The sequence below is a fragment of the Macaca nemestrina genome, chromosome 9 (genome assembly GCF_043159975.1).
Source record: "Macaca nemestrina isolate mMacNem1 chromosome 9, mMacNem.hap1, whole genome shotgun sequence".
In the NCBI taxonomy this organism is placed as follows: Eukaryota; Metazoa; Chordata; class Mammalia; order Primates; family Cercopithecidae; genus Macaca; species Macaca nemestrina.
Genome location: NC_092133.1, coordinates 51,717,720 through 51,737,308, shown reverse-complemented (window position 1 = coordinate 51,737,308; position 19,589 = coordinate 51,717,720). Strand labels below are relative to the sequence as shown.

Sequence of the window (19,589 nt, the reverse complement as noted above, 5' to 3'; positions counted from 1 at the left end):
ATGACTTCAGTAAAGTTCCAGGATACAAAATGTATGTACAAAAATAGTAATATTTATATACCAATAATGTTCAATCTGAGAGCCAAATCAAGTACACAATCCAATTTATAATAATCACAAATAAAAAATAAATACCTAGGAATATAGATAGCCCAACAGGTAAAAGATTTATACACATAGAATTACAAATCAATGCTCAAAGAAATCAGAGATGACAAAAATAAATGGAAAATCATTTCATGCTCATGGATTAAATAAATCAATATTGTTAAATGGCCATATTGCCTAAACTAATTTACAGATTCAGTGCTATTCCAATCGAACTACCATGACATTTTTCATAGAATTAGAAAAATCTATTCTAAAATTCATGTAAACCAAAAGAGAGCCCAGATAGCTGAAGAAATCCTAACTCAGGAGAACAAAGTCAGAAGCATCACACTACCTGACTTCAAGCTGTACTCTCAGGCTACACTAACCAATACAGCATGGTACTGGTACAAAAACAGACACATAGACCAATAGAACATAATGGAGAACCCAGAAATAAAGCTACAAACCTGCAACCATCTGCTATTTAACAAAGCTGAGAAAAGCAAGCAGTGGAGAAAGGACCCCCTATTCAATCAATGTTGCTGGAATAACTGGATAGCCACAAGCTGAAGAGTGATACTGGACTCCTACCTTCTACCACAGACAGAAATTAACTCAGGATGGATTAAAGATTTAAATGTAAGACCTCAAACAATAAGAGTCTTAGAAGAAAACCTAGGCAATACCCTTCTTCACATCCATGTAGACAAAAAAATGGGGGCTACATCCCCAAAAGCAATTGCAATAGAGACAAATATTAACAAGTGGAACTAATATTGTTGGGATGTTTGTCTCCTCAAAATCTCATGTTGAAATATAATCCCCAATGTTTAAGGTGGAGACTAGTGGCAGGTTTTGTCATGGGGATGGATGCCTCCTGAGAGGCTTAGCACTATCCCCTTGATGATGAGTGATTTTTTTGTTATGTTAGTTCATGCATGATCTAGTTGTTTTAAAATGTGTAACATCTCCTCCTTCTCTCTCTTCCTTTCACTCTCACACTGTGACACTCCTGCCCCTTCTTCACTTTTCACCATGATCGAAAGCTTCCTGAACCCTCACCAGAAACTGAGCAGATTCTGGAACCATGCTTCTTTTTGTATAGCCTGTAGAACCACGAGCCAGTTAATCCTCTTTTCTTTATAAATTACTCACCCTTAAGTATTTCTTTATAGTGACACAAAGCCAACTAACACAGGGATCTTACTAAACTAAAGAGCTTCTGCACAGCAAAAGAAGCTATCAATAAGCAGCCTATGGAATGAGAGAACATATTATTAAACTATGCATCTGACACAGGTCTAACATTCAAGCTCTATAAGGAAGTTAAACAATTCAACAAGCAAGAAACAAACAACTCCATTTAAAAAATGGGCATGAGCAGACACATGTCAAAAGATGACATACAAGCAACTAACAAACATGACAAAATACTTACCATCACTAATCATTGGGAAAATCCAATTCAAACCACAATGTGATGCTATTTCACACAAGTGAAGAATGACTATTGTTAATAAATCAAAAAATAACAGATGTTGGCAAGACTGCAGAAAGAAGGGAACTCTTATACACTGTTGATTGGAATGCAAATTAGTTCAGACTCTTTGAAAAGCAGTTTGGAGAATTCTCAATGAACTTAAAGCAGAGCTGCCATTCAACCCAACAATACTGTTACTAAGTTTATACCCAGAGAAAAATAAATCACTCTACCAAAAAGACATAGCACTTGTATGGTGATTGCAGTGTTATTCACAGTACCAAAGACATTAAATCAACATAGGTTTCATCAATAGTGGACTGAATAAAGAAAACATGGTACATATACACCGTGGAATATTACACAGCTATAAAAATAATGAAATCATGTCTTTTGCAGCAACATGGATGCAGCTGGAGGCCATAATCCTAAGCAAATTATTGAAGAAATAGTAAAAAATATTGCATGCTTTCACATATAAGTGGGAGATAAACATTGAGTACACATGGACATAATGATGAGAATAACAGACACTGCATACTACTAGTGAGGGGAAGATGTCAGGATCCATTTGTTGAAACATGACCAATTGGGTACTATGCTCACTACTTGAGTAATGAGGTCACCCCAAACCTCAGCATCACTCAATATACCCATGCAAAAAACCTGCACATATACTCCTGAAACTAAAATAAAATTTAAAATTATAAATTAAAAAAGCAATAAAGAAGGAGGCCAAAGAGATATATTTAGAATGTATAGAACTGTAAAAGACTTACAAATATTTTTAATAGTGATGTATAAATAAGCAGAGGAATCAATGCAGTACAAACTCCAAAATGCAAAAAATTTGAAAGAGGATTTTTATTAATCACTCACCAGGAGGTAGATATTTTTCAGGTATTGTTTATTTTTTCTCAATCTTTATTATGGTATAACTGACAAAAGTTTTATATATTTAAGAAAAAGAAATAAAGACATTAAAAAGACGGAGACTCAAAGTGTATCAAAAAAAGAGGACCCTGCTGGACACAGTAGCTCATGCCTGTAATCTCACTACTTTGGGAGTCTGAAGCAGGAAGATCACTTGAGGTCAGGAGTTCAAGACCAGCCTGGGGAAAACAGTGAGACCCGGTATCTAATATATATGTATATTAGATCTATCTATCTATCTATCTATCTATCTATCTATCTATCTATCTATCTATCTTTCTATCTATAGATGAATTTACATGGAAAGGCAAAGACCCAGAGTAGCCAACATAATATTAAAGAGCAATGAAATTAGAAGACAGAAACTAATCAACTTACAAGACTTGCTATAAAGATAGATAGATAGATAGATAGATAGATAGATAGATAGATAGATAGATAGATAGATAGATCTAATCTATATGAGACTACGAGTTTGTGGCTGCAGGCTGCTATGAGCTATGGTCATGCCACTGCACTCCAGCATGGGCAATTGAGCAAGAACCTGTATCAAAAAATATATATATTGTTTACAAGAAGTCCACTTTAAATGTCAAGTCACATATACATTAAAAGTAAAGGAATACCGAAAGTTATACCATGCTAACATGAATTCAAAGAAGCAGCAGTAGCTATATTAATGACAGAAAGAATAGACTTCAATGGAAAAAGAGTTACCAGGAATAAAATGTGTATTATGTAATTATAAAAAGGTAAAAACTCTAAGAAGACATAAAAATTATATTTTTTGTGTAGCTACAATAGAGTTTCAAAATATATAAAGCAAAACTGATAGAAATGCAAGGAGAAATAGACAAATCATGATTATACCAGGAGATTTTAACACCCCTGTTTCAGAAACGGACAGATATCACAGACAGGCCATGTGGAAGAAATTATGACAACACTCTACAATATGTTAATGTAGTCCATCATATCAATACCCTAAAAAAATCAAATGATCATATCAATAATGCAGAGAAAAATATATGACAAAATCCAACAGTCATTTGTGATAAAAGCTCTCAGCAAAGTATGGATATAAACGCACTTCCTTAACTTAATAAAGAACATCTACAAAAAATCTACATTATTCTTTAAAGTGAAGAAACAGATGTTTTCCCCTAAAATCAGAAACAAGGCAATTCAAGTTGATACTACTGGAAGATCTTGCAAATTCAGTAAGATAAAGAAAATAATAACCAGTGTTATACACATTGGGGATAAAAAAGTAAAATCATCTTTGCAGTTGAGATTATTTTCTATGTAGACAATTCCAAAGAATCAAGGAAAAAATTCCTGGAACTAATTAGCAATGATAGCGATGTTGTAGGATACAAGTAAAATAAATCAAAGTTAATTGCTTTTCCATATATCAGCAATTAATAATTGAAATTTGAAATGAAAACAAAATACCAATTTACATTCATATAAAAACTACATAAATAAAACAAAATATTTACAGCATCTATAAGAAGCAAACAGAAAAACTGTGATTAAAAAAGTAAAGAACTAATCAAATGGAGAGATATTTCATGTTCATGGATAAGAAGACTCAACACTCTAAGATATCTGTTCTTCTCAACCTGATCTATAGGTTCAACACGATCTTAATCAAAATCCCAACAAGTTACTTTTACAGATCTAGACATACTGATTTCAAATTTACATGGAAAGGCAAAGACCCAGAGTAGCCAACATAATATTGAAGAAGAGCAATGAAATTAGAAGACAGAAACTAATCAACTTCAAGACTTGCTATAAAGCTACAGTAATCAAACTGATCAAAGCTACATCAATCCATACAGTGTGGTATTAGTGAAAGAATAGATAACTAAGCCAGTAGAACAGAATAAAGAGCCCAGAAAAAGACCTCACAAACATAGTCAATTGATCTCTGACAAGGGAGCAAAGGCTATTTAGCAGAAGAAGGGCAGTCTTTTCAACAAATGATGATGGAATAGCAAGACTTCCACAGGCTGAACATTAATCCAGACACAGTTATTAAACCTTTCGTGAAGAGTAACTCAAAATAGATCATGGATCTAAATGTAAAATGCAAAACTATAAATTTGAAAGATAACGTAGAAGAAAATTAAGGTGACCTGAGTTTGTCTATTTTTAGAACAATATCAAATGAATCATCCATGAAAGAAAATTTTGCAAATTGAACTTAAATAAAATTAAAAACTCCTGCTCTGTGAAAGTCATTGTTAAGAGAATGAAAAGACAAGTCACAAAATGGGAGAGCATATTTGCAAAACACTTATCTAATAAATAAGTTGCATCCAACATGTATATAAAAAACGTTAAAATTCAACAGTAAGGAAACAAACAACCCAATTAAAAAGAGGCTAAAACACCTAAAAGAGGCTAAAACAACCCAATTAAAAAGAGACGTAAAAAAGACATACAGGTGGCAAAGAGGCATATGAACAATACTCAAGCACCATGTGTCAGTAGGAAATTGCAGATTAACATAAGATACAACTACACAACTACATACCTAGTAAAATAGCTAAAACCCAAAACACTGACAGTACCCAATGCTGGTGAGGATGTGGACCACATAAACTCATTGACTGCTGGCCAGAATGCAAAATGGTATAGCCACTTTGGAAGATAGTTTGACATTTGAAAAAATATAACTAAACATACTTTCACATTATGATCCAAATATTGTTTTATGTAAATTAGTAGCAAACCTGGTAGACAGTAAAAAACCTGCACACAAATGTTTATAGCAGCTTTATTAAAAATTATAAAAAATTGAAGCAATCAGGATGTCTTTCAATAGAGGAATGGATTATAATATGTGGTACATTTATAGAATAGATTATTTTTCAATAGTATAAAGTAATGAGCTATCATTCCATTATAAAACACCAAGGAATCTACATTGCACATTGCTAAGTCTAAGAAGGCAATGTGGAAAGCTTACATACTGGGTGATCCAAATATAATATACGATATTGTGAACAAGCCAAAACTACAGACACAGTAAAATACTGGTGGTTCCAGGAAGTTATTGCAGGGGATGAGGGTAGATAAGGAGTTGGAAACAGGATGAATAGCTGAAGAGGAAATATTAGAAGCAGTGGAGCTATTTTGTATAATACTGTAAATGTTGGATACATGACATCACAGGTTTGTCAAAATCCATGAAACTGTAGATACTAAGAGGAACCCTAATTTGAATTATGAACTTTATAATAATAAGAACGGTTTCACTACTGACCCATCAGCTATGATAAATGTGTCACACAAGTGCAAAATAATAACAGGAAACTGTGTGTGTATGTGTGTGTATGGGGGAGGTATATGGAGATTCTCTGGACTTTTTCTCAAATTGTCTCTAAACCTCAAACTGCTCTAAAAATAAAGTCTTCATTTTTTAAAATCATGACAACCATTAAAACAAAATTTAGATTATTATTGAGGTGAAGAGATACAGAGGAATATAATTGAGAGAGGCATATTAAGGCCTTCAAAATAATTATTATGTACTATTCTTTAGGTGGATGGTGAGCAAATGAGGGTTTTATTACTAAATATATCATACCTACAAAAATGGTTGTATGTGTAAAAGTTAAAAAGGATAAATTAAAAGAGTGACAAACTTAATTGGTTTTGTAGGCTCCTTAGATTGTTTACCAATAGACCTTCAACTGATTTTTTTCCAATCTTATCATGTAGGAAATTGTAGCCTTTTTACTAAAATGATAATAGAGAACGTTCGGACTTGGTATACCTTTGTTTTCCTTCCTCAGAAATGCTAAACCAAAATAATTTTAGAATGTATAATATAATTTTTCCTGAGTTTAGTTGTTTTGTTTATTTTAATGTCCGAGGCAGAATTTCTCTCTTCCATATTGAAATCATTATATAATTTTTATTTTAGCATGGATATTTTAGTTTTCTATTGAGTGATAAGATATACTACATATCACATCATTTATTTATTATTCATAATACACCCTGTATTCAAAAATATATTAACATCCATTAAGAAATCCATAACATGCACCGAAACTGCATATTAAAGTAATATATAAGATAAAGTCTTCTTACTCTTGGTGGAAATTAATGAAATGGTACATATATGATATAGAATATTTGAATAAACTAACCTAAAAAAATTTACTTTATGCCTTGGATGTTGTGCTACCAAACAGCCCACCAGCGACTGGGCAAATTATAAACAACAGAAATGTATTTCTCTTGGTTCTGGATGCTGGAAAGTCCAAGGTGCTGGCGAGTTGGGTGCCTGGCATGGACTGCCCTCTGCTTTCACATTGGCACCTTCTTGCTGCATCTTCCAGAGGGCATGAACACTGCATTCTCAGATGGCAAAGGAATGGAAGTGGCAAACTGGCTCTCTCAGCCCTTTTATGAGGCAATAATTCATTCCTGGGAGCCAAGCAATCATGGCCCCACCTTTAATACTATTACGTTGGGGATAAAGTTTCAATATTTATATTAGAGAGGACACAAGCAGGAAAACAATAAGCACTTTATGTGTATAAAGTGGCTATAAGTGGCCATTTTATAAATGGCCACCTTCAGAGGATTGCTTGAGGGCAAGAGTTTGAGGCCAATGGCTATAAAAGCCATAAATGGCTTTCCAGGTATTACTTTGGTTGGTTATATATCTATTCTGGTGATACCACTGTTTCCAAAGCAAGTTTTAGAGCCCTCCCTTTGGATTTGTGCTCACATTTCATAGGACATCTGTTTGAGACTACTTAATCTTGTCAACTCTTTCTGTGTCTGTGAATAAAGTGAGTGGGATGACTAAACAGGGTAATAAAGCTTTAATGAAGAAGTAAAGATTGAGACTTGGTGTAGTGGCTCATACCCATAATTCCAGCACTTTCAGAGGCTGAGGTGGGAGCACTGCTTAAGGGCAGGAGTTTGAGACCAACCTGGGCAACACAGCCAGACCCTGTCTCTAAAAAACCAAAAATTAAAAATAAAAATTAGCCAAACATGGTGATGTGTACCTGTAGTCACAGCTACTTGGGAAGCTGAGGTGGGAGAGCTGTTTGAGCCCAGGAGTTCCAGGTTGCAGTCAGCTATGATCATGCCACTCCACTCCAGCCTGGGTCACAGAGAAAGACCCTGTCTCTTAAAAAAGAAAAATAAAGTTGATTGCCAAATAATATAGTGTATTTTTGTATGTGGTGTGTGGTGTGTACTCCATATATTGGCTCTAAAGTTATGTCCAAAAAGGGATTTTAAAATGTTTGGAACAATGAAAGTGTCATAAAAACAACATGCAACACCTAAGTTATTGCAAAGAAAAGTCATTTTTATGCATAAGATTTGATAAATTTGTTACATAAATAAAATATTTTAAACTTACATTTAAATCTGCATATTTATATGTAGATCTATTTTTTATCACGGGATTTAACAAAATACGTCAATTGAATTTTCAGTGCTATAAGATCTGAAACCACTTATTCTATTTCCTCAGAGTATATCACAGATCTTGGAAACTTCAGACCTCCCAGGAGTAGAAGTTTACAATAGTAATGTAAAAGGCATTTTTTTTTTATTTTCTTAACATCTTTTCCTCCACCATGATAAGATAATGTACTTTCTAAGGATCTGTCTAACACAAACACAATGCCATTCATAATTTTGATAAACATAATTGTTATCTTGCATGGAATGAGTAAAATTTATTTATTCAAGAAACATTCATAAAAGTACCTACCTACTATGTTCATATACTGAGAGGCTTACGTATGTTATTTCCAATGTTCCTAACAACCCACCACGCAGTTGTTCTTTTTGTAACTGCTGTTTATCATTCAGTGAAGGAAGAAGAATCAGAGAATTGAAGTGATTTTCTAAATGTCACCATAATGTACAAATTAGCCACACATTAGGCAAACACTTCTCTTTTGTCTATTTCCTTTATATATACCCAGGCAGGATCACTTTTCTATATGATTTAGTTCAGCATTTAAACATATTATGTGCAAGCCATTGTTTTCTGAGTTATAGGAATCTGCTGACAATGAAAATATTGTTACCAATCTGTGGGGAACAAACCTCTTTAGTAATTTTATTTTTTTTTTCCTTTTGAAATGAAACACATTTAGTTAATTTGCTAAGACACCTTTATATTTTCACACGAATTTTATACCTGCCATCTTATGTTTTAGAAAGTTGTCCCCTTTCAGCAAATACTTAATGTACTGCTTTACTAAAATTGTTTGGAATCTAATAGTGAATGATTGGTCTGGTGATGATAAAGCAGGTACAATTGACAACTCTGTACTTACAGATTCCACTGAACCAACTGGACCCACAAGAGCGGCACATTGCCCCTGACAGAAAATAGTTTCTTCTTCCTTTGTTTGAAGATCATGTAGGTGCTTTATAAAGTTTCCCTGCCTCAGGATTCACCTAATGTCTCTTCTGGGCAACCAGAACAAAAATAATCCTCAATCTGGTTAGAATGGCATAGTAAAACTGAAGGTAAGTTGAGCTTTTAAGGAGAGAAGAGATTATATAAAACAAGTAAGTTTCAGAATCTGTTTAATAAGTATTGTCAGAAGCTATTTGATACAGCAGGGAAAACATAAAATTGAAGAGGGGAGAATTTGTTGATATGGGAGAATCCTTCTGTGATACAAGGTTTAATACTCTGACAAGAATCACGGGGAATGATGCCTTCATGGTATTATGATGTCTCTTTTAATCTTGGATAAAGTAATTACTCATTTTAAATAAAGTATAAATGCCAAAAATGCTGGTAAAGAAGGTAAGGCACCTAGGCTTAGAGAAATGAGGATTGCAAAGTACATATTTAACATAAGGCTAGAAAACCCACTGGCCAAGTAGATTCATCAGGGATGAATCTAGAGGACACACCACTTACCAAAATGATAAGGAATGCGCAGGTGAGAGGGGCAACACTGTCTTTGAGAACCTCAGTGGTGGCTTTTTTTTTTTCTTTCAGGCCAGGGCTAATAGTAGGTGATGATGCTGTAAAAGAATTGGTACTCTGAGAGGCCAGGAGGTAGCACTTAAATGTCAAAAGCCACATGGACACAATACTTAATAATGAGCAACAACAACAGAGTAGTAGTTAAAGGAGCCTGTCTTTAGAGATCTAAAGAGATGATTGATGGTAGAATATAATGTTTCCACAGGGAGATGCATAAGCATTCAACAAGGGTATTACTTATTTGATTGTCTTTCATTTGAATGTCTATCAGTTCAACATTATCATGTACTACAACAGACTCTTGATTTCTTCCTGCCACAGTTATTTCTGTATGCACAGTCTTTTTAGTGCTTGCTAGCAGAATTTAAATACTCACATCCCCAAATTTTTCATTATACTGGATTTTTTATTTATCTCTGTACTGAAATCTATTATCACCAAATAAGATTTTTCATCCATCTCCCAGTGGTTCTCTACATAATGGCAAAAATGCATCATTTTAAAATACCAGTGAAATCTTGTGGCTCCCTACTCTGAACTGCTTCAATGGCTTCATGTTACATTTATAATAAAATTCATATTCCAGGACTTTGAGTTCCTACATGATCTAATTGTTTCTCCAACCTTAATCAGGTTTACTCTACAGACTGGACTAACTAGGACTAATTACAGACTACTAGTTTGTTTGAACAGACCACAATCTTTCCCAACTGAAACACTGCACATGCTACTGTCTTTTTATCCCTAGCTAGAATAACTTCCTCAAAAAGTTCTTCGCTGAGTGCGTTATTTAAAATAGCCACCCTGCACCATTTTCTGTTGCCATCCTTTGTTTATTTCTCATATGATACCTGTGACAATTTGGTTTTTGCACTTGTTTGTTAACCTTCAGTTCAGCTCTCTTCACACTGAGTTGTGTATTTATGCCAGGTCAAAGAAGCTGTCGATCTCTTTCATTGTTGAATCCCAGGTGCTTAGCACAGCTTCTAGCACATAGTATGGACTCAACTAATTTTGGATAAATTCATCAATGTAAACTGAGCACTCCAGTTTACAGTCTCTAAAATTCCATATGCAACTACAACAATGTATGTAAGGCAACAATTATGTGGTCTGCTTATCACTCCTTCTCAGAACAACAGCCTCCTTTATATAACTTGCTCTACTCTAAACACTTTTACCTCAAAGAGAACTTTTTCATCCTTCTATTATCCAGTCAAACCCTAGCCATGATTAATGTGAAAAAAAATACCATCAAGACAAATAGGGAAAAACATAGAAGATGAACCGATCCTTGTGTGAGATCCAATGTACTTTCGGTTCAGCTTCCTTTCTGCATTTTTGTTGATTCGTTCAATTTCTTGGATTTTTTTTTAGTCAAAACTCAACCCCTTTCCTTCAAACTTTAGCCCTTGTTAGATAAGGATCTCTGACACATTTAACTGAAAGATTCCTAAATAATAAGATACATTTAGATTCTTTGATAGCAAGGCAGAAAATATATAGCACTAATTATATGATTGCTTGAGTATTTAAACACAACTACATGTCCTGCTCATCTTGGGAGAATAGATGCACATAAAAGCAAGTTATCCAGCTGGTAAGCCAATGGCTAAGTCTTGGATAGTTTTCTGAATGTCAGTACAAGATGATACATCTTCTCAATTAAATTTAATTTGCCTTCACAATAAGAATTCAAAACCATTGAAATTTTCTGCATTTGCTCAGTATGTTGTTTCTGATTAATTTTATTGATGGTTTAACTTGGCATTCAAATTTCTAATCAAATGGATTTTCAAAGTCCTGTAGCATGGAAATATAGACATAAAAATACATTTGAGGGTCTTATTGTTAATAGAAGGCCACATATATATTTTAATATCTCTACTGTATTCCTCATTAAGATTACCGTCAGCAAGCTACAGTTCATCATATCAAATGGCAATGTAATGCACAGTGATTTCTGTTTCAAATTCTACACTGTTCTTTATGGCCTTATCATTTCTATTTTATTGCAATTGTTAAGCAGGACAAGAATATGGTATACAAGCTAGTGTTTTGCTAAGTCATTTCACAGTGCACACTTAGTTGCAATAATAATTCATTTTATATGGTCTTAGTATATATTATGAAGCTATTTCCCAGAATGAAAATATTGTTGATATATAAAACAAAATTATGCTTTAGTTAAAATTGTTATGCAACAAGAAATAATAGATGAAGTCTGATTTGATTAGCAACCATATCATTTACATATGTAGCTTAAGGGAAGTTAGTTTTAAAATTGCATATTTATAATGTGATTTCCTAAGAAATTGGATAACTGAGACATAAAGAAGTTAAGGTATGATACTCTTTTTGTTTCTAAAAATTTTGTTAGAATTTCAGGAGATATATTATTTAGGAGTAGCATATTAAACTGGTATATTTATAATTTTTAATAGCCACTTACATTTTTACTTATTAACAATTAATAATTACGCAATATTTTATTAATTAAATGATGGATTTCTACCTGTGAGAAACAGTTTAAACTATTTGAGAATAAGTTTTACAGCTCCAGATAATATAACATGATTTTAAAAATACATACAGAATTAATACATTCTTGAAAGATTAACTTACACACAATTAATATAATTTCAACATACTTTGCCTTGAAGCAAAACAGGAGTCAATATATAAAATGTCATACCATTGATGCTAATATGTCGACTCAGTTTTGTCATTCACCCTTTTTGAACCTCAGCATTCTGTTCTACATGAAAGCATTAGCTTAAATCTTCTCTGATTCTGTTTTTCCCTTAACCTTTTGTAAAACCAATGCATATACTCTCAGAAGAAGCAATTGAATCCACTAGAATGTTTTGGATTTGGAGAGCTTTGGTAATTCGGATGATGCAATCATATTTAATATTTAGAATAATCAGAGTTTGGAGTGAGAAAGTACCTTCACATCTCCTCAGTCCAGTCTCTTTACCCCAGATGAAACCTCGTTTCTCAGGAAGTTCATCAGAAGCTATCAAAAGGTTGTCTCCACAACTGGATGTAAAGCATTTGTAAGTTTGTATGTTTTTTTCTCAAAATTAATTTTTATCTTTATTCCATTTCTGTATCTTCAGTAAAATTTAGTGAGGTAATAAGAAAATAATGAAGATTTAAAATATGTATGCTTATTAACAATATTTAGTTACTTATTTTTTCACACATTTAAATTGGTAGATTGTTCTCTAATTCCTTATCTAAGAGGAAGCATGTGGGAGAGCAAAATGAAGTTGCCTTCATGTCTTGCTGGCTTTTCCCAGCAAAATATCTAAGTTGAAAAGGACCTCAAAAGGTGTGCAGAGTGATAAAACGAAGGGGATATAAGAGCACAATATCTTGAAAACACATGAAGGACAAAAAATGATCATGAAATTGAAAGGATATTACTCTGGCTGGTTAAGAAGAGAAAAGGAAGATGAAATGTTCCAAAGGTCTTTAACACAAAGGTAGCGTATGTTGTGCTTAGCATCACTGTGAGAGATTGATGAGGTCAGAAGGGAAATTCCTATATAGCACAATTGAACATGGAGGATTATAGGTAGTGTCACAGAAAACTCCTCCTGTGCCCTAAACATGACACAGAACTAGCAGGTTGTTTTCAAACTAGAAGTGGTTATGAGCACAGGAATAAGATAGAACAGGGATAATGGACATTTGAGCCACAACCTTTGTTGATCTGTGACTAAAGTTCAGATGTAGCTTTTCCTCCTTAGTAATATGCTGAATTATCCTAGGATAATACAATAAAATAGGACAAGGAAGAATGAGAGCACTAATTTAAAACTTGAGTTAAATAAAATTTTACTTGTTAATGCTGCTGTTGATGCTCAACTGGATCTGTGGACTAAGATTCATTCTCATTAACTTTGACTTAATGTTATATAAGAGAATGAAACAGATAATTGGGTAACTTTCCCTGATGTATCTGATAGAGAAGATTCAAGAATTTCCTGATGAGTTACAATTTAAAAAACACAAATTACATGCAACTGTATGCATGAATCTCCAGGACATAATTCTGAACAAAAAATGCATTGAAAGTTTACGTTTACACCCTATGATTTTATTTATATAAATGTAAACAGAAGCTGTGGTCTTACATGACAGGACTGTAGCTACTTTGGGGTGTAGTGTCCGGGAAGGGTCATGTCAAAGGTTTTTTGTTGTCTCCCTAATATTGCTTTTATTCATATGAATATTGATTATGTGTTTTTTGTAAAGAGAATTGTGATTAATACAGTTGTGTAATAATCTGCATATATTTCTGATTGCCATTTATATTTCGATGAATATTTATATAAAATGTATTCTGTGTGTTTCCAAGTATTGTTTACTCTAATAATTCAAATGTGTTATAATTTCAGAAAATCTTTATATGTAAATCATTACAGCAATACATTAGAATAGAAACACCATAGAATTATAGTAGTTTAATTAAAATTCCAAATGAAAAATAGAAAAAAGCTACACAAGATAGAAAACTTTACTAGAAACTAACGTCAACCTTTGTCTAAAATGTAACTTATTTTTTAAGAGGATAAATTTATATATATATATTTATATATATGTAAAATATAGTATATACACAGTATATAAATATTCTGTGAAATTATATATACACACATGTATGTGAATTTCACTATTCATAGTAGTTATGTTCTATAAATTCACCAAAAATACTGACTTAGAGAATACTAAGCCCCTATGGGAAATACAGGGTTAATGTCCAGTGCACTCTGGCTACCCATTTTCATCAACCAATCAACACATAACCTTGTTTTATGTGTACTTCAGTTAAAGACACCTTATTTAATAATTACTGTTGATTCATTAACATTGAACTCACAGCCAGTAGCACTATTATTTGTGCCTGCACACAGCTCGTCTAATACACCTGATTTCTCCATATAGCAGATCACAGTCTTCTTGCACTCAGGAATACTAGAAAGCACTTCAGCACTAGGCTGAGGGGGCAAAGCATTTGAAAGCATAAAGTCACTAGTAAAAAGCAAATAGTGCAAAGAACACTGCACAAAGAGATCTCAGAAAGGTCACTGATTAGGATATGAGAATGGAAACAAGAAGACAGAAAGTCACCTTGCTCTACCTTAGCTGTTTTATATCAGGCAAATAAAAAATTTGGCTGCTCTGTGAATGTTCACAAATGATGGCAAAAGTGCCTCAAGTATTAATTGGAGGATTACAAATACATTTTAGCTCATAGGGGAATTTACAAATATGGAATCTGTGAATAATGAGAATCAACTGCAGTTAGTTTAAGCAGTTGTGAAAAATTGAAGGCCAGCATCACATCAGATATAAAAAATATCAAACTTCCAAATTTTAAATGTTAAATTTTCCTTTAATATTTTAGTGAATGTCAACATATAATCAATTTGGAATTGCTGTGAGTGGGTTGCTAGAGAAACATAAATATTTGGAAATTTATTCAACTCAAATTTTTTTTTCCAAGACAGACAATTTAGGAGAGCAATTAAAATTATTTGCAAGAGTGAGAGTGGCAATCTGCACTACCAATGTGGTCATTTTTTTTCCCCTAGCTCATCACTGCCCCCTAGGTGAAATGAACTGTTGAATAATTCAAGAAAGCTTTTAAAATCATTTAAGGCATTTTGCTTTGTACTTGTAATCATTAAGAACAATTTCAGGCTCTCTGCTTTTCTGGTTCGACAGACAGCTGCATATTCTCATGCATCACCTGCCACTTCCCTGAGACACCATGGTGAAGGTGAAGGCCAGAGTCAATGGATTTGACTATACTGGGAACCCGGTCACCAGGACTGCTTTTAATTCTGGTAAAGGGGATACTGTCACCATCAATGACCCCTTCATTGACCTCAACTACATAGTCTACACGATCCAGTATGATTCTACCCACGGCAAATTCCATGGTACCGTCAAGGCTGAGAATGGGAAGCTTGTCATCAATGTAAATCCCATCACCATCTTCCAGGACCAAGATCCTACCAAAATCAAATGGGGTGATGTTGGCACTGAATATGTTGTGGAGTCCACCAGAGTCTTCACCACCATGGAGAAGGCTGGAGCTTATTTGCAGGGGGAGCCAAAAAGGTCATCATCTCTGCCGCCTCTACTGAGGACCCCGTGTTTGTGATGGGCGTGAACTATGGGAAATATGACAACAGCCTCAAGATCGTCAGCAACGCCTCCTGTACCACCAACTGCTTAGCACCCCTGGCCAAGGTCATCCATGACAACTTCGGCATTGTGGAGGGACTCATGACCACAGTTTATGCAATCACTGCCACCCCAAAGACTGTGGATGGCCACTCCAGGAAACTGTGGCATGAGGGCTGCAGGGCTCTAAAGAACATCATCCCTGCATCTACTGGCACTGCCAAAACCATGGGCAAGGTCACCCTGAGCTGAACGAGAAGCTCACTGGCATGGCCTTCTGTGTCCCCATCACCAAACTGTTAATTGTGGACCTGACCTGCTGTTTGGAAAAAACTGCCAAATATTATGTCATCAAAAAGGTGGTGAGGCAGGCATCGGAGGGCCTGCTCAAGGGCATCCTGGGCTACACTGAGCATTAGCTTGTCTCCTGTGATTTCAACAGCGGCACCCACTGTTCTGCTTTCAATGCTGGAGCTGACATTGCCCTCAACAACCACTTTATTAAGCTTATTTCCTAGTATGACAATGAATTTGGCTACAGCAACAGGGTGATAGACCTGCTTTAGCAGTCATGATCCAGTTGCTCAAAAACGCCTTTGGCGTGAGATTCCACAGAACATGGAAGGCAGAATTTGATATACCTTAGTATGGAAACAAAATAAAATTTAAAACTTCACTTTATTATAGTTGTTATTATATGTTGTCAAGCAGCGAAATTACAGGGAAGCAAATGATGTAAATGGCTTACGAGTAATAAATTGTGAGGGGGACAGTATGGCAGATAAGAATGAATTAAACTTGTTTCACACTACTTGTAAGATATATACAATTTTATTTTTTCAAATAAAAATAGTTCTACTTATGCTTATAAATGCATGTTTTAGATTTTCTTGGTCAAGAAAGTACAAACCTAGGTTTTTTCTTTTACATTATGTATGTTTTAATAAGACATTGTCATAGGCATAAACTATAAATTAAATTTAACTCAACGAATAAGAATTCTGTAACATATTCACTTAATCAAAGCAAATAACTAATATGACACACTGTAACACAAAATTTATTAATGGGGCTGGTGGTAAAACACTAGAACACCCTTGAATTTATTTCAAAATAAAAAGGAAACTTCTAGAGTGAATGAAGAATTCAATAATTAGTTTAAGACACACTTTTTTTTTTAATTTGCCATAAGATCATTTTATTTTTCATCAACTTTTAAGTTCCAGGGTACATGTGCAGGATGTGCACGTTTGTTACATAGGTAAACAGCACACACTTTTTAATACCTAAGGTGCTTAAGATACATTGCCTACACTGTAACTAAGTAAACTGATAAATAAGGCACTTTCATTGTTTTCATTCAATAAACTGGCAAAAAGAAAAATAATTACAACAATATTACAAACTCTATGGTAAAGCTATAGTTTATATGCAGCTAGAAAGAAAGAAAATAATTATTTTTGTTAATGAGAAAATACTTCAAAGAAAGTGACATTTAAACTTGGTATTGAGATGAAAGCACGAAAGTGGACTGAGAATAAATTACAAAGATTTTTAAAATATACTGTGAAAACTTGGGAGTCAAATAAACTCATGAAACGAATAGGTGATACAAGTTGATTTGCTTTCCACAGTAATCAATGTGGTCTCAGTTACAGGTGATGCATTTGCAAAGAGAGAAACTGGGAACAAAGCTTTTGCACAAGTTCAGACAACAGAAGATTAGAGGCTCAACAAAAATGGTAAGGATTGAAACGCAGAGGAAAGAAACAACAGTGATAAGTAATGTTAGAGGCAGAATCTGTACAATTTAGTGAAAAATAAATGTAAGAATAGATAAAATAACAAATATAGGATGAATATACATATAAATGGAAACAAATAACTTTTAGGTGTACTTTTGGGGACTTTCAACTACAAAGATCCAACAGAAAGTTTTTTTAAAATGCACTGACTTATTCCACTTAGCATAGCATCCTCGAGATTCATGCATGTTGTTGCATGTGACAGGTTTCCTCCTTTTATGACGGACTAGTATACTGTTATATGCATATACTAAATTTTCTATGAGATATCTAACGTAGTCAAGTTCACAGAAGCAGAAAGGAGAACACTGGTTGCCAGGGACTGGGAGGAGAGGGAAATAGGGATTTGCTGTTCAATAGGTATAAAATTTCACTCACGCAGGATAAAATAGTTCTAGAGATATGTTGTAAAACAGTGCTTACAGCTAATAATGTGGTACTGTAGCTTTAAAATTTTGTTAAATGGGTAGCTCTCAAGTTACATGTTTTGCTTTGTTAACCACTATAAAAAGTACATTGTATGGTGGAACAAAGTTACTGTGGTTTGGGGGTTTGTTACAACATGGAATATAATAATATATACACTAGGAAATACTCGCTCTCATTATCCTACTTCTAACATACATTAATCAATGTCTTACCATAATCAATATTTCTCACTCACCCAAAACTTGATGTAGGCTATGTAGTCCTTGTCTATCTTTTAACTTCTCAATCTGGAACCTAGGGGCTCCAAGGTCATTACTGGAAGTTTGTATTAGAATTTTTAGGAGGACTAGTACTGGAAATGTCACTGCTTTCATCCCACATCCTGTCTAGGGTCCAGTACATAGACTCAGTATTTAACTGCAAAAAAGGCTGAGAAATATCTTCTTGTACGTCTAGGAAGAGAAAGTGATTAAGTATATAACAACACATCTGTCACATCAGAATTAATAGTAACCTACAGTATTTAATTCTAGTCACAATTATTTTTAAACTTTCTAAATAAAACTACATGTAAATTGAATTGTGTTATTTTGTTTTTCGTTTGTAATGAGTAGAACACTATCATGGTAATTTTTGTGGACCACAGCCCCCATTATCCACGGCTACTTTGCACCTGATCAACCATGGTTAGTAAACATTACCTGGAAAATTCCAAAAGTAAACAATTCATGATTTATTTATTTGTTTATTTTGAAACGGAGTCTCGCTGCGAGACTCAGGCTGGAGCGCATTTGTGTCCGGAACTGGTGGGTCCTTGGTCTGACTTCAAAAATGAAGCCCTGGACCCTCGCGGTTAATGTTACAGTTCTTAAAGATGGTGTGTGCGGAGTTTGCTCCTTCAGACGTTCAGATGTGTCTGGAGCTTGTTCCCTCTGGTGGGTTCCTGGGCTCGCTGTCAGGAGGGAAGTTGCAGACCTCTGTGGTTGAGTGTTACAGCTCTTAAAAGGCAGCGCATCTGGAGCTGTTTCTTCTTCCCAGTATGTTTGTGATCCCGCTGGCTTCAGGAGTGAAGCTGCAAACCTTGGCGGTGAGTGTTACAACTCTTAAAGCCGGTGTGGACATAAAGTGTGATCAGCAACAAGATTTACTGTAAACGGCAAAAGAACAAAGCTTCCGCACTTGAGAAGAGGACCCCAGCAGGTTCCCAGTGTTGGCTAGGGCAGCCTGTATTTATTCCCTTATCTGACCCCACCCACATCCTGCTGACTGGTCCATTTTACAGAGAGCTGATTGGTCCATTTTACAGAGAAGTGATTGGTCCATTTGGACAGAGTGCTGATTGGTGCATTTACAATCCCTGAGCTAGACACAGAGTGCTGATTGGTGCATTTACAATCTCTAGCTAGACATAAAGGTTCTCCAAGTCCCCACTTGCCTCAGGAGCCCAGCTGGCTTTACGTAGTGGATCCTTCTCAGGGGCTGCAGGTGGAGCTGCCCCAGTCCTTAGCCGTGTCTGCACTCCTCAGCCCTTGGGCAGTCAATGGGACCGGGTGTCAGGGAGCAGGGGGTGGTGCCCGGGAAGGCTTGGGCCACGCTGGAGCCCACCGTGGAGGGAGGGGTTCGGACATGACTGGTTGCAGGT

The 19,589-nt window shown here is 34.8% G+C and overlaps 1 long non-coding RNA gene and 1 pseudogene across 1 annotated transcript in view; one reads left to right on the top strand and one right to left on the bottom strand.

The window, feature by feature from the left end:
- Positions 1 to 19,589, bottom strand: part of LOC105496637 (uncharacterized) — a 121,541-nt gene that overhangs the window by 87,001 nt on the left and 14,951 nt on the right. The window lies entirely within an intron of this gene.
- Positions 15,295 to 16,279, top strand: LOC112429329 (glyceraldehyde-3-phosphate dehydrogenase pseudogene; annotated as a pseudogene).